Genomic DNA, 18,383 nt, shown 5'->3' on the forward strand with positions numbered 1-18,383 from the left:
TCCCTGCTGCTGCTAAACTCGGGCACTGGGACTTTTTATGTCCCCTCTGATTGCAATGAAAGTAAATCAGATCAACTGTTGCGGTGACGGTAGTAGTAGCTGTACAATCTCTACTCATATGCCCGGTCCGGCCGCACTTATAGCAATCGACACTACCTGCCTTGCACGCCCCATCGTGCAATCTCCCACACTTGCCACACTGACTGTGGATCTGCTGTCCCCTAGATCTGTGATCTGACACCTTGGGATTTTTGCCCGAACTCCCTGTACCAGAGGCCACCTCTGGCTTCCTCTTCCTCTCCATCTCCAGATCTATCTCCCTCTCTCGAGCCCTCGTAATCATATCATCCAGCGTTTTACAGCTGGACCGACTCATAAACTGGCGGATATCACTCTGCAACATCTCATGATAACGGGCCTTCTTCATTTCCTCATCAACTGCGTACTGAGGAACAAGAAGAGCCCTCTCCCTGAACTTGGCGGTAATCTCCGCCACTGTCTCTGTAGTCTGAGTGAGATCCTGGAACTCCCTGGCTAACTGCTGCACCTCAATAACCGGTGCAAACTCGACTCGGAACCTAGTAGTAAAATCAACCCAAGTCATGGCATCAAGCGCTGCGTCATCCCCGATGACATGTCCGACCTCCTCCCACCAATCTCGTGCCCTGTCCTTCAAAAGACAGGATGCTAGTCTGACCTTGTCCCCCTCAGGACATCTGCTGGTGCGGAACGCATTGGCGACATCTGCCAACCACCTGGTACTCGCAATGGGATCCCGCGCCCCATGGTAATCTGGAGCTCCACAAGCCCGGAACTCCCTGAAGGTGAGTGTGCGCGACCCCATCATAGCCGCCACCTCGACACGGAAGGTGCCCAACCTCTCGTCCGTCAGCTCTAAAATACCCTCCTTGATCGAACCGAAGATCACAGGAGTCTGATCCAGTATGATGTGAGTAACCTTTGAAAAGAGGAACTCCCTAGTCTGCTAGTCCAACTGCCCGGCCCCCAAGCCTGATCCTGATCCCTCCCCGACACCTGAACTACCGACTGTTGGTCTAGGGCGTACAACCACCATTCTGAAAACATACCACGATAAAACGTCAGAAACACGGATATATCTCGAGGGATCGTTACTACTACGAGTTCCCTAGTCTCATCTTAGCATTACTCAATTCAAGTACGGATCCTTTGCTTTCAGTAGTACGGGCCCATACTACCTTCCACATCTATCCGTACTTTCCTCAAGCACTGCTTCGACTCCACCAAGTCACTTCTACTGCTGCTGATCTCTGATACTCTCATCCTAGGCTTGCCCTAGGGAAATATCTGACTCCACCAAATCCAGTCCTCAGCTACTGAAGGCCTCCTTGTAATGCCAATTAGCCATCGCCTGAATACCATCACATGTGACGAGGCTTGGATAATCCTTCGAGTAAAAGACTCGTCCCTACAACGGTTAGACTCAAACAAGAGCTACGCAATAGGGACAAATCCAGCACTCTGAGATTATTCAACCCTGATCACATGAGACGTGACGTATTCACCCATTGGCTAACTCCCATCACTCTGAGTCCTACAAAGCACGAAGCACGCAACATTCGGACACAGGAAAATACTCAAGCAATCCTATCTTAATATCAAGAAATTGTACTAGTATACAATGCGAAGCTCATACTACCAGGCATAACCTAAATAGGCTATCCTACTACTGTCTACTGAATACTAACATGCAATTCTCATAAAGCTGAGACACATATAACAGGCACATAAGGCATCCTCCTAGATCCTTAGTCCTATTCTAGCATGCTGTTCTACTGAAACTGAAACTGATCATCATAACATAAACTTGTACGGGTAATTTGGGAGTACTTACTTGAGCTTGACTGATCGCATGCACCACACTCTTTTCCTTTTCTCAAAACTCTTTTCTTTTTAGGTTTTCTTTTCCAAAAATCCCTTTGAAAACATTTTTCTTTTGAAAATCTTTCTACCATTTCCTTAGTTTAAGTCCAGTCACACCCGAGAGTGTGCCTGAATCCCTCAAACCAAGGCTCTGATACCAACTTGAAACATCCCAAAATACGACCCGAAAATTTTTGTTTTAATATTACTAAAAATCACATCATCGCATGTCATACATACTAAAAACCATAAAATGAGTAACTCAAAAGTCGAGTAATTGTGTCAAAACAAATACTGTATCAATCATATCAAAATATCTGAGTAAAACTCCCAAGATAAAACTGAAACTGTGGTATGTGCCATGCCATCAACCCGAGCTCTTCCTGTTACTTGCGGAAGTGCCTGAAACCAAAAACTGAAACTGTAAGCACAAAGCTTAGTGAGTTCCCCCAAACTACCACATACCATACAGTAACATATGAAGCAACTACTAGGCCTTGCCCCACTGCATTGGACCGAAATCTGGAACTAACCAGGGCCTTGCCCTCTGCATCGGACCGAAGCCCGGAAACTGCATCGGACCGAAGTCGGAACTAACCAGGGCCTTGCCCTCTGCATCGGACCGAAGTCCGGAAACTGCATCGAACCGAAGTCCAGAACTGACTGAACATAGCATAACATAATCACAACTACTGGCATAAACACATACACCGCATACTGCATCAGACAAAAGTCCGGAACACATAGCACAAAGACATGCTTGAATCACAAAGACATCAAGCACACTGAACTACTGCATCAGACCGAAGTCTGGAACTACTGCTAACTAAACGGGCCGGCATTGTGGCCGTAGACCCGTTCCTACTGGAAGGAAACTCACTTCGTAATGCTGGCTGCTGAGGTGCTAAATCTGAGGCTGTCTGACTGCTGCTCCGAAACTCCCCGGCTACAAATCCCATAAACACTAAATCAAATACAAATAACTAATCTCAGGTTAAAATGACTATTTTACCCCCTGGTCAAAGTCAACTTCCTAATCAAAGTCAACTTCCTGGTCAAGGTCAGCTTCATGATTAACCGGACTCGCCGAGTAGGGCCGCCAACTCGCCGAGTCCCTACCATCCATTCTAGTCCTCTACCCGCTTCTACTCGTCGAGCTTGGCGAAGACTCGACAAGTCCTTCTTCGATACTAACATCGAGCCTATCTTCATCCGACTCGCCGAGTTGTATGAACAACTCGTCGAGTCCTCCTCCTTCATATGAACACGTCCAGTCTGCGACTCGCCGAGTCGTAAGAACAACTCGTCGAGCCTGAAGAACAACTCGTCGAGTCCAAGGCATGCTATTACTATACAGTCGATTCTAATCGATTTCAGTTCTTCCAAATCATAGATCTGAGCTTCTAGGACTGGTTTTACACGTAAAGTTTCCAACTTTACGTGCATGCATGAAGAAATGAGGCTAGAACATCAAAATAAGCTAAGAATGGGGTCCTAGGGTTTGGAACTCGACTTTGGGTGCATAAAGGCAACTACATTATAGCTCAAATATACTCAGATCTACGATCCATTTCCTTATAGGAGTCCAAATCTCGAGATTGGATCCAAAAAGTCCCAAAGAGAAGCACATCTAAGCATACAAGACTATCAAATGGAAATAACAAGCAAGGTACAAGCTTTAGTACCAGAATGTGAGGCTAATGATCAAGAGACTCTGGATCTTCTTCTTCTCCTTTGGATCTTCCTTCTTTCTTTCTCTTCTAACTCTCAAAAATGGCACAAAATACTCAACTTAGAAATGGAGGATTAGGTCTTACAGATAAGATGATCTAAAAGTGCTGGAGGCTGGGGTGGGAGGCTATAATGATGTTTAAATAGGGTGCAAACCCTTAAAATTAGGGTTTCATCCAGACTGGCAGACTCGCCGAGACCTAGCATATGGACTCGCCGAGTAGCCAACTTAAATCACGTGATCATCCCGTCTCTACTCGACAAGTCAGGCTACAGACTCGTCGAGTACCCCTTAAGAAAATGAAAATTACTTTATCAAATCACATACCAGAAATGGGGCGTTACAAGTTGGTTAATAAGATTAAATAAATATCAAACCTAAAGTGTAATCATATACAAACTAAATTTCAATATTAAAAGAATATCTTTACTTCTACTTATAAAGTTATGTTTTTTAACTTTTTACATATTATACTTAATTTATTAGTTTTAATATATTGTTTGATGTAAACCATTATCATTTTAAAGCTAAAACTTTTGAACAATTTATATAAAATATTAAAATTATAAACTTAAATATAACATTACAGGACCAACATAAATATAAATTTTAGTTTAACTTAAACAACCCAAATAATATTTTGTAAATAGTTAAAAGTGATAAATTGCAGTGTCTTTCTAATAATGATTATAATTTGGTTAATAAGGTTAAATAAATATCAAACCTAAAGTGTAATCATAAATAAACTAAATTTCAAAATTAAAATAATATCTTTACTTCTACTTATAAAATTATGTCTTTAGCTTTTAACATATTATACTAAATTTATTAGATTTAATATGTTGTTGTATGTAAACCATTATCAATTTAAAGCTACAATTTTAGAACAGTTTGCACAAGATACTTAAACTGTTAATTTAAATATAACATTACAATGTCAACTATTATATAAATTTCATTTCCACTTAAAAAACCCAATGAATATTTTGTGAATAGTTAAAAGTGATAAATTATACTGTTAAATTCAAAAACTAAATTATAATATCAATTTAACTAAAACAATTTCTAAAGTTAATTGTATAATCGTTAAAAGTTTTCAAATAAGTAGTTTAAAATAACTTACAATAACAACAGTTAAAAATAACTCTGTATAAATGATTATATTGTTACCTTTAAAATAAAAAAAAAAAACAATGTCTGATGTTTTAAATAATTATAATGATAGAAATTAAAACGTTAAGAAAATAACTTTTAAAAAATTAATTAACAATAACAAAAACTATAAATAACATTAAGCCATATATTATATTTAATTTTATTCATGAGTAACTCGCATGTAGAAGTCATTCAAACGGTTGAGATTATACAGTTATAATAGATGTATATATTATCAAATAATTCAAAATAATCAATATATTATATCAGTTTAGTATACAAATTATTATATCAAATTTAACAAAAACATTATTGTTATAATTAAAAAAACATATATTTGTAAAGATTTCAACTATATAGATGTTTCTGCGCAACACGCGGGTATTCGCCTAGTATACTTATAAAACTAGCATTTTTTCTTTCACCACATTCATTTGAAACTCCCATGCATTTTTCCTTTCACCACATTCATTTGAAACTCCCATGACTTTTCAATTTCTTTCTAATAATAATTATAATTTGGTTAATTATGTTAAATAAATATCAAACATAAAGTGTAATCATATATAAACTAAATTTCAATATTAAAATAATATATTCACTTCTACTTATAAAGTTATGTATATATGTTTGTATGTTTGTGTTGCTTTAAAGCAATAATTAATTAAAAATAATGGATATGTCATATTATCCATATAAGTCTCTTTAAAAATTCAAATTGTCTATCTTATCACTTTATATTTTAGTATATGTTTAATATTTTAATTATATTAATAAGTGTTTTTTAAAAGTTTTCTTTCACTTATTAATAATAATAAGTGGTCTTAAAATTAACGAACATTAGTTAAAATAATAAAAAAAAATTATAAAAATCATGGATATGTTATATTATCCATGCAAGACTCTCTTGAAATGCAAATTGTCAATCTTATCACTTTATTACTTAGTATATGCTTCATATTTGAGTCTTCTTTAACTTATTAATAATAATAAGTGGTTTAAAATTAATAAAAAATAATTTTAAATGATAATAACATCACATTATAAATTACATAACGTTAGCTACAAATAAATTGTATTTAAATGAACATCATTAATGAAATTAGAAAATAAATGCATAAGTAAAAAAATTAAAATTAATCAATCATAACAATTGTTAAAAATAATACTAGATAGATAATTATATTTAATTCTATTAATTAGTGTCAATAACACAACCATTATAAACATATATTTTTCAATATTCTAACAATATATTTTTTAATCTACGTCGCGCAACGAACGAGAATTCGTCTAGTATACTTATAAAGGAAGCATTTTTCCTTTCATCATATTCATTTGAAACTCCCATGTATTTTTCCTTTCACCACATTTATTTGAAACTCCCATTACTTTTCAATTTCTTTATAATAATAATTATAATTTGGTTAATTAGGTTAAATAAATATCAAACCTAAAGTGTAATTATATATAAACTAAATTTCAATATTAAAATAGTATGTTTACTTCTACTTATAAAGTTATGTTTTTTACTTTTAACATATTATTCTTAATTTATTAGTTTTAATTAGAGGTGTAAGTGAGCCGAGCTACTCGCGAGCTACTCGGGATCGACTCGTTAAAAGCTCGACTCGAGATCGAATTAAACGAGCCCGAGCCGAGCTCGAGCCCAAATATGAGGCTCGTTTATTAAACGAGCTCGAGCCGAGCTTCAACTAGTGGGCTCGCGAGCCTAAATGAGCCTAAACGAGCCTATATATATACATATATATATATATATATATATATATATATATATGTGTGTGTGTGTGTGTGTGAGAGAGAGAGAGAGAGAGTGTGTGTGTGTATATATATATATATATATATATAGGCTCGTTTAGGCTCGTGAGCTCACTAAATTGTTCACGAGCCGAGCTCGAGCTTCATTTTAAGGCTTGAATCGAGCTCGAGCTCGAGCTCGAGCTTCTTCAAATTAAACGAGCCGAGCTCGAGCTTGGTTAGGCTCGGGCTCAGCTCAGCTCGTTTACACCCCTAGTTTTAATATATTATCGGATGTAAACCATTATCATTTTAAAGATATAATTTTTGATCAATTTGTATAAAATACTTAAACTATTAATTTAAATATAACATTACATGGTCAACTTAAATATAAATTTTAGTGTAACTTAAACAACTCAAATAATATTTTGTAAATAGTTAAAAGTGATAAATTGTAGTGTCTTTCTAAGAATGATTATAAGTTGTATAATAAGGTTAAATAAATATCAACCTAAAGTATAATCATAAATAAACTAAATTTCAATTTTAAAATAATATTTTTACTTCTACTTATAAAGTTATGTCTTTAACTTTTAACATATTATACTTAATTTATTAGATTTAATATGTTGTTATATGTAAACCATTATCAGTTTAAAGCTACAACTTTTGAACAATTTGGACAAAATACTTAAATTGTTAACTTAAATATAATATTGCAATGTCAACTTAAATATAAATTTTAGTTCCACTTAAAAACCAAAGAATATTTTGTAAATAGTTAAAAGTGATAAATTGTAGTGATAAATGCAAAAACTAAATTGTAATCTCAGTTTAACTTAAATATTTCCTAAAGATATTTTTATAATCGTTAAAAGTTTTCAAATATGTAGCTTAAAATAACTTGCAATAACAATAGTTAAAAATAACTCTATATAAATGATTATATTGTTACCTTTAAAATCAAAAAATAATGTTTGATGTTTTAAATAATTATAATGATAGTAACTAAAACATTAAGCAAATAAATTTTAAAAAATTAGTTAACAATAACAACAACTAAAAATAACATTAAACCATATATTATATTTAATTTTATTCATGTGTAAGTCGCGGGTAAAAGTCATTCAAACGATTGAGATTATGAAGTTATAATAGATGTATAAGTTATCATATAATTCAAAATAATCAATATATTATATAAAATTTAACAACAAAGTTATTGTTATATATATATATATATATATATATATATATATATATATATATATATATATATATATATATATATATATATATATATATATATTTAAAGTCTTCAACTATATAAGTGTTTATGCGCATTACAATGTCAAGTTCAATATAAATTTCAGTTCCACTTAAAAAACCAAAGAATATTTTGTAAATAGTTAAAAGTGATAAATTGTAGTGATAAATAACTCTATATAAACGATTATATTGTTACCTTTAAAGTTAAAAAATAATGTTTGATGTTTTAAATAGTTATAATGATAGAAATTAAAACACTAAGCAAATAAATTTTAAAAAATTAATTAACAATAACAACAACTATAAATAATATTAAATCATATATTATATTTAATTTTATTCATGTGTAACTCGCGGTTAGAAGTTATTCAAACGATTGAGTTTATGAAGTTATAATAGATGTATATATTATCATATAATTCAAAATGTTCAATATATTATATCAATTTAGTATACAAATTATTATATCAAATTTAACAACAACGTTATTGTTATATTAAAAAAAAACATATATTTATAAAGACTTCAATTATATAGATGTTTCTGCGCAACGCGCAGGTATTCACCTAGTTTAATATTATATATACTGGGTGTATATAGATTTACCCCAAAACAATAAGTCAAACATTTTGGTGTGCTCGATTACCATGCATAACTGGCTAATTGATTGAAACTTTTATTATTAATTTTATTAATACTTAAATGATATAGTTTGTTTAATTTTCTTTTTCAAAAATATCATATCATATCATCATATCATGCTATATTATAAAGGAAACATTTTTCCTTTCACTACATTCGTTTGAAACTCCAATGCATTTTTTCTTTCACCACATTCATTTGAAACTCCCATGACTTTTCAATTTCGTTCTAATAATAATTATAATTTGGTTAATAAGGTTAAAAAAATATCAAATTTAAATTGTAATCATATCCTTTCTAATAAATGAAAGTTTTTTTTGTCACTTGTTAAATTCTCAAGAGTTTTGTCACATGTAATTTTGTGGGAATTTTAGAACTATTATTTTCCACTTGTCATTTTTTGGGAATTTCCATTTTTTTAAAAATAAAATTACACAAAATTCTAATGAGTTTTATAAGGAAAGAGAATCATTCTATTAATTTGATAATAAAGTGTTATAAATGTTCTAAAGAATAATTAATTTCTTTTATAAATGTTCCAAAAGATTACATTATGTTATGGAAAAATATTACTTTATAAAATATTTAATGTTTAATTATTGATATTAAATTTTTATTTTTAATAAACATGTGTAATACACGGGTCTCACACCTAGTATAAACTAAATTTCAATATTAAAATAATATATTTACTTCTACTTATAAAGTTATGTTTTTTTAACTTCCAAAACCAAGTCGTGTACCGTCCGGTTTGCAACCCCCTTCCATCTTTCCTTCCTTCCATGTAGGCCTCTTGCTATCCATATTGAAAAAAGAGAAGAAAGGGAAATGAAGACTTTTTAACATATTATACTTAACTTATTAGTTTTAATATATTATTGGATGTAAACCATTATCATTTTAAAAATACAATTTTGGAACAATTTGCATAAAATATTAAAATTATTAATTTGAATATAACATTACAGGATCAACTTAAATATAAATTTTAATTTAACTTAAACAGCCTAAATAATTTTTGTAAATAGTTAAAAGTGATTAATTGTGGTATCTTTCTAATAATGATTATAAGTTGGTTAATAATGTTAAATAAATATCAAACCTAATGTGTAATCATAAATATATTAAATTTCAATTTTAAAACACCATCTTTACTTCTACTTATAAAGTTATGTCTTTAACTTTTAACATATTATACTTAATTTATTAGATTTAATATGTTGTTGTATGTAAACCATTATCAGTTTAAAGCTACAACTTTTGAACAGTTTGGACAAAATATTTAATTGTTAATTTAAATATAACATTATCATGTCAACTTAAATATAATTTTCATTTTTCACTTAAAAACCAAAGAATATTTTGTAAATAGTTAAAAGTGATAAATGCAAAAACTAAATTGTAATCTCAATTTAACTAAAATATTTCCTAAAGATATTTTTATAATCAATAAAAATTTTCAAATAAGTAGCTTAAAATAATTTACAATAACAATAGTTAAAAATAACTCTATATAAATGATTATATTGTTACCTTTAAAATAAAAAAAAATAATGTTTGGTGTTTTAAATAATTATAATGATAGAAATTAAAACATTAAGCAAATAAATTTTAAAAAATTAATGAAGAATAACAACAACTATAACATTAAACTATATATTATATCTAATTTTATTCATGTGTAACTCACGGATAGAAGTCATTCAAACGATTGAGATTATACAGTTATAATAGATGTATATATTTTTCATATAATTCAAAATAATCAATATATTATATCAATTTAGTACACGAATTATTATATCAAATTTAACAACGTTATTGCTATATTTAAAAAAAACATATATTTGTAAAGAATTCAAGTATATAGGTGTTTCTGAGCAACGCGCGCGCATTCACCTAGTTATTAAAAGAATTGGCAAGTTGCTAGCACAAAACATATTACAAAAGACACTTAAATAAATGGGGAGCAATACCATTCCGACCAATCTAACACATTAAATTTTGACCTATGCTTAATTCAATTCAAAGCCAAAGATTGGATGTATCTGTGACATCCCCAATTTCACGGCCAGAAAAGACCGATTTCGTTTATGCTTTTTAAAATAAAATCAGAGTAATCATTTGATTAAAAGTGTTGTGGAATTTGTTCCCAAAACCAAACATGATAAAAATTTATCAAAACCTTTCTTTAAGAAATATATATATTTTTATTTCATAACAAAACATCGGGATGTCATGTTCCGATACAGATCAAAAGCATAAACAAGACATTATAAGCCTTACACAGTTATTTACAACTACTGGCCTATAATCCAAAATCACTCATCGTCATCATCCGACTATGCTCGGGGTCCACTACTTGTAATATAAAAAGTTGAGTGGGTCAGGCTTGGAAGCCTGGTGAGCATATAGGGTTTTCAACCTACAATACATAAATTTATTATGCTTAAACATCAATCAATCAACCAAATTAACCCTAATTACCCATTCCCGTTATCCTCACCTTACGTCCCTAAAACAACTATCACAAGGGACCTAGCCTAAGGATTTTCATTAGGGGTGACAACATTGCTTCGGGGGTTCCTCAGCAATTTATGTCAAATAAGACAACCAACGGGGTGACAACATTGCTTTCCTCAGCAATTTATGTCAAACCAGACATCCTAACATAAAACAACCAATAAGGTGACAACATTGCTTTCCTCAGCAATTTATGTCAAATAAGACCACCAACGGGGTGACAACATTGCTTTCTTCAGCAATTTATGTCAAAGGGTGACAACATTGCTTTCTCAGCAATTTATGTCAAAGGGTGACAACATTGCTTTCTCAGCAATGTATGTCAAATAAAACAAACACTGGGGTGACAACATTGTTTTCCTTCAACAATTTATGTCAAATGGGCACGAAGTCACATCGTCGCCAAGGTTTATACAACAGGCACTAACAATATCGATCCCCACATACTAATCCTATACAGTGATCTTACTAGATCTAGTCTAAATGATCGATATGAACAACCAACTAACGAAACTGCTTCAGAAATCCCCTAGCAGCAAACAAGGATCGATAAAGATATCGAATGAATGGAATAAGTTTAACCACGAACCTTTGTTCGTAAAAGAAAGAACCACAAGACAATTAAGTCAGGGGTAGTTATCAATGCCTAGGTTGTGGTCTGAATATCGTGAGGTATATAACCCCCAGACGCACCCTATCCGGCAATGGAAACGCTGACTAATGCCTAGGCTGTGGTCTGAATATTGTGAGGTATATAACCCCCAGACTCTCCCCTATCCGACATCGGAAATGAAAACACTGACTAATGCCTAGGCTGTGGTCTGAACCCCCAGACTCACCCCTATCCGGCATCGGAAATGAAAACACTGACTCATGAAGCTCGTCCGATCACTTCACAAAAGAAACGAAGACTCCAAAGCTATTCAAAATAAAAGCATAGGGAAAAATACTAATAAAGTACTCCCATACGCTCCCGTACCTCGACACGTAATAGTGTCAAAAAGAAGAACTAACGGATGAACACATAGTTCAAAAACACCTAAGGAACATATAGTTCAAGAACACTTTATGAACATATAGTTCAAACATACGTACCGATTACAAGTCTACTAACGTTCCACTGGACTATCTAAAATAGTCTGTGGCCGTTGTCTATACTCTGCTAGATGACTAGATCATCTTAAACATCGATACCTCTCATCACTTTTATTTCATCTCACATCATCTAGTTCATCTATCCATGTTTTACCCAACATATTTGTAGATAAAAATATATATACAGTTTAAAACTTGTATAAAACATCAATTCAACAGTCACCTCAAATAAACAATTAATATATTTACACATAACACGTATTTTAAGGTAAATACTTCATATCTATGTGTAAGGTGAAAGTGACTATACACTCACCTGATTTAATGAAAATTGGGCAGCAATTCGTTTCCTAAAACGATCGTTTCTAATAAAACCAGGAGTTTTATTGAGAAACCGGGCTCTGCGAAAGGTCGGGCTTCGAAACCGAAAAGATAAATTTTCCAGGCTTCTCGGGCACTTCGTGGCGTATTCCAGGGGTTAGAGTCGATACCGGGGCTTCGAGGAAGGTTAAGGTGAAGAAAATATGGAAAAAGGGGTTAAAAGTGGCAAAATCCCAAAAGTACCCGGGAGGGTTCGCATACCCCTTGTATTTATAGGGTCCGAAGTCGGTTCTGGTGGTGGGGTCCGCAGACGAGGGTCCGCAGGTGGCTGCACGTGCGAAGGCCTCGGTGGCAGTTGCTGATTAGACCGAGGTCTACTGGTCCATGTGTGAGGCTCGGAGGCTAGGCGGTGCGAGGCTCGGTCCAGCTGCGAGCTTCGGATTGGGCCTCCCTTCGGTCGAATCAGAATCCGACACGCGGCTACTGTTCATGCGAGGGAAGGCGACATGTGGCTTCGCATGACTCACCAATTTCGGACACGTGACACTCTTTCAGCGAACGTGCCGTGGCAAAACGTGACTATGCGAATTTTCTCGATTTTCGCGCCAAAACTTCTAAAATCCATAACTTTCGCATACGAGCTCCGTTTTTGACGTTCTTTATACGCACGAGTAGGTAAAATTACGCTCTACAACTTTCGTTTAGACTTCGTCGGCTAATTTTGACTTTAATTTTTATATTATTATTTTTAACAGACCGGGACAGGAAATCCGTTAAAAATTCATAACTTCTTCATCCGACTACCGTTGTGCTACTAATGACGAGACATTCGATTCTAGTTTAGGTTGTGTCGGCTAAAAATCACTCGATCTAAAATTCGAGTTTTTAGCTGTCTACTGCTAAGCTGAAACTTCGAAAAATCATAACTTCCTCATACGAAGTCAGATTTGGGCGTTCTTTTTATCGAACTTCTCGGTTTAACGAACACTACGAGTTTCATTTAGATCACCAAGGCTAAAAAGTATTTTATCAAAAACTCACTTTTTACGACATTCGGCACCGTGTCAGTTTTGTCGCGAAACTTCGACAGGTCATAACTTCTTTGTTATAACTCGGATTTCAGCGTTCTTTATATTTTCGGAAACCTTGAGACATATACTACAACTTGATTAAGATTAATCCTTATAATTAATCTTCCATCAAAAAGTCATTTTTCGATGCTTATCGTCTCTAAATTGACTAGTCTGGATCTACGGGCGTTACAGTATCCGTCGTCTTGAGAGAGCTAATGCTTAGAACTTGGAGACCAACGAGCTTATGCCTCTCCAAAATAAGCCACATGGTAGAATAAATAAGGGAATTCCTCAAGAAAACAAGAGCCTTGAACACCGTAAGCAATTCTGAGACCTTACTCGGGATCAAAGACAGCAAGGCCGACCACGGCTCCAACCAACTCCAAACATTTTTCGCATAACCGCACCCAAAAAAACATGATCCACAGATTCTTCATCTTCATTACAAAGGCTACACCTAGTAGAGGTGATCAACACTCCTTTCCGACTCAGAATTACAACAACCAAGAATTTGTTTGTTGAGAAGTCTCCAAACGAAACAATTGATTTTAAGAGGAACCCACCTAACCCAAGTAAAGTTGAAATCAGCCCCATCAAAAGCCATGACTGCCATCAATGTCTATGCGATTTGACAGAAAACTTCCCTGAGCCATCCCCCAACCGACATTTTTTAGGAGGACCAGTTACTAGTTACTGGAAAGCAGCAACATCACTCAATAACTCCTCTAGCTGTCTCAATTCTCAACCCCTCCTTAGTGCCCTCAGCCAATCCCATTGAAAGTTAACAACCGAAACATCTCATTGCACGATTCTAACCTTCATCAAATAGTTTTTGTTAGAATCAACAACAAAGAGGTTAGGAAATTTGCCTTTTAAAGGCATCAGCCAGACCACGCCAAACATCTTTCTAAAACATGTTGTCACCTAACCCCAAGACCGTTTTAAAAATACCATCCAAAGAGACACTAACGACCTAACAACTCTTCCTTAATATTGGAAATACTCAACCACCCACACATAATGGATTTTTTAGCAACAACTTTTCCATCGATGTGAGTGAGATTATGGAAGGCTTTAACACAATCAAACCAAAGATGCTTTCTATTAACACAATCACTAAAACAAAAGTAAACAAGCAAAAAATAAAGTATTAGCAACAAAATCCAATTTATTTCGACTCATAAAATTCTGAATGTTTCATTACAATGTATATCAATCTATTGAATCCAACTGTATAAATAAATAATAATAACAATAATAAAGTTAGGTTGAAAAAGGAAACATTCTATTTTTTTCAAAGAGCCATTACATCCGGTCGGTCATATAATCGAATTTGTTTGAACAATCCGACCTGTACATAAAAAGTTTTTTCCACTTAAATTTTTGGGAAAATGACTTGTCAGGGTAATTACTTTTTCATCTTGTTCACATTTAGTCAACTTTTTGTTTTGTATACATTTAATCATTTAACATGTTAAATATGTTCACATATTATCATTGTCATCTGTTATTTCAAGTGAGAATGGTAACATGTCAACACATTTAACAAGTTAAATGGTCAAATGTGTACAAAGAAAAAAAATTCCTAAATGTGAACAATTTTTTTTTATAAATTTCTTAAGACTTTTATGATTTCTTACAATATTTTTATGATATTTTTTCCCTATAGGTTTTTCTAATACAATGTTTTAAACTTTGCTTATAATTTTTTTTAACTTTTTTTTATACTTTCATATAATTTTAATACAAGTGCTTTTAAACTAAATATTTTCCAGATATTTTAATTTTTTCTTATAAGTATTTAATTTTTTTTTTTCATACAAATTTTTTATAAATTTCGTATAATTATTTCTAAACTTTATTTTACAATATTTTTAAAAAGTTTCATAGAATTTGTATGACAATTTAATACTTTTTTATAACATTTTAAAATACTTTCGTTAAATACTAGTTTAAAACGTTGTATTAAAAAAAGTTTATAAACTTTTACTTAAAAAGTATAAAAAGTTGTAATATTTTTAAAACATTTATATTATATAGACTTTTTTTTTATTTGCTGTGATATATATATATATATATATATATATATATATATATATATATATATATATATATATAAATATATATATATATATATATATATATATATATATATATATATATATATATATATATATATATATTAAAGACCCTCCATACTTATTATTACATATTTAATTTATTTAATTTTATTGTTAGATACTATTTACTTTAAAAATATTGTATATGTTTAAAAACAAAAGAAAAAAAAATAAGAGGCTATATAAAATATTTCAAAAAAAAAAAAACATAATCATTAAGTAAAAAGTAATTTTTAGAATTTATCAATATTTAATTAATATTTAGGATATTATGAAAGTAAGTTTTTGCTAAAAATAAATTAGTAGAAAATTGATTTGTCAAATTAAAAGATTATAAATAGGATAAATAATCAATCATTATGGATACTTAAAAAATACTGTTTGAAAAAAAATAAAACAATCAAATATAAATAATAAAATCGCCATTAAAAGTGGGAAAAATGACTTACTAGAGTAACTAATTTTCCGTTTTGTTCACATTTAGGCAATTTTTTTTTTACACATTTGACTTTTTAACTTGTTAAATATGTTCGCATATAACAAGTCAAATGGTCAAATGTATATAAAAAAAATTGCCTAAATGTAAACAAAACCAAAAGTTAATTATCCTAGTAAGTTATTTTCCCTAATTTTTTCTTCGAACATAATCTTGAATATGTTGATTAACCTAGACCAAAAAACTAGGTTACCTAAATTAGGAAAATAATAAAAGTTGGGTGTCATACCATGTTATTCCCCTCATTATATAATTAAATGCAATTCTGTATGGTACAAAAAATATTTGTTTTCTAGTTGTGTCCGAGTATTTTTTTGATTTCTCGGTTAATGGTCAAGATTTAGCATAATAATTCTGAGTGGTTATATAACCAACCATTTGACATTAGTCCATCTTGTAGTTATCACTTATCAAGAAACATAACAATCATATGAAAGGGATGAGAATGCTTGAGCATTTAGTAACAACAGATACAACATATTTCGTGAACAAAAAGTAAAGCAGAAATAGATCACGGTTCCTAAAGCATGAACACATCGAACCCAAATAAGCCAAAATGAATTAAGTCCAATCATGAATCTGCACACAAAGATATAAACTGAATTCAGAGCCCAAATAAAGCCCAAAAAGAACCTAGGACACAAAATGTAGGTTCCATCCCTTACACTCATGTAGCTAATTATGAACTGCTTTGGGTACAATAACTAAAAGAAAAGGATGTTAACTAAATTAAGAATAAAAAATAAAAAAGAAATCCTATGCCATAATAAATTATTCCCTTTTATGCAATTTCCATTGAAAATTGAAAAAAGAAGAAGAAGAAGAAGTTAATAAATCACTAGGCTACAGACTCGTGTATTACACGAGTTGACAACCGATATTGCAACAGATGGTACGAACCGGGATAAGAGACGTCGCAAAAGAACACGATGCACACACCAGATGCACTATGCACACTTGGAAAAATCACCTATAAATAGTTCATGTCGTATAACCTCCTCACCCGTTACCCCCTAGAGCCTCTCTCTCTCGATAGTTCTTCGGTTTTAGCTCTTTTTCCTTTGTTTTTATCATGAAGCGACACCCCTAAGCACTCATTTGAGTAGTAGCCTTCGAGTAGGAAATCCCGAGTCAGTATTTTGCCCGCTTAGATCCCAGTTTTCATCTAGGATACTCTGTAAGTGGACTAGACTTACTCTGCTTCCGTATAATTTATGATTATAATTATAGTCATCATTAGGAACCTATAAATGTTAGATCCGTCAGTAAATCCAGTCATAATACCGATTGATCTACTTACGGGAGAGGTGTCTAGAATGGTCATGTTGGCTTGGTTGTTGGATTTCAGAAAGGCTATACGTTGAAATGCTTCTGCATCCCAACTGTCTGGTCTGACTAATCCTTATTTGATAGAACTTTCGGTATTCATTGGGATTAGTGAAAGATCTAGTTTTCATTACTAGATCGTTAGATCGTCATAGGAATTAATAGGTTAAAGTATTATAGGTTAATACTTGTTCGGTGCGTTATCCGCCAGTTGAATCGCCAGTAGAATCGCCTAGATAGTTGTCAATCTTCCGAGTCATTGTCAAGGTGAGTTCATCTCACTATATTATGTATTCCAGTATATATCCATATATGTTATGAGCCAGTAGAGTAGATCACATAGTGTAGTTTTTATGTGCCTGTATCGGTAGACTTGTTAGGTTGTTGCTTGTAATGTTAATTGTATATGTGATCGGTTAAGGGCTGAGGCATTCCCGCTTCGTGCGGAAGGCTAAGATGTGGGCAAATTAACTTTATTCTAAAGGCCAAGGGTGAGTTGATGGCAATAACAACTTAAGCGGTTGTAAGCCTAAATAATGGCAATAGAAACTTAAGCGATTGTGAGCCTAGATACTCAGGTGACGACAATAGCAACTTAAGTGATTATGAGCCGGATAACGATAATAACAACTTAAGTGATTATGAGCCTAGATACTCGATGTATGAATGCATATGTTTTGTAATATATGATATTTTAGAGACCTTGCTAAGTCTAGCGTTTACCCAGTTGTTATAAATGTTTTTAGGCACGTCATCGGTTCATGAGAAGGGCAAGACTCGACTATACATACATGCATTCGCAATCATGTTTCTGCATAATGTAATTATACTCTGATGTAATCGAATTTTTTGAATAAATAAAAAATATAAATTTTGGATTGAAAATTGGAACGTAACAGATATTTTCACAAAATGGCTTCTATCTTCTCTATTTAGATCCAGTTTGAGCGTTCTTATTATTTTAGTGG

This window comes from Lactuca saligna, chromosome 1 (genome assembly GCF_052625555.1).
Source record: "Lactuca saligna cultivar CGN05327 chromosome 1, ASM5262555v1, whole genome shotgun sequence".
Lineage (NCBI taxonomy): Eukaryota > Viridiplantae > Streptophyta > Magnoliopsida > Asterales > Asteraceae > Lactuca > Lactuca saligna.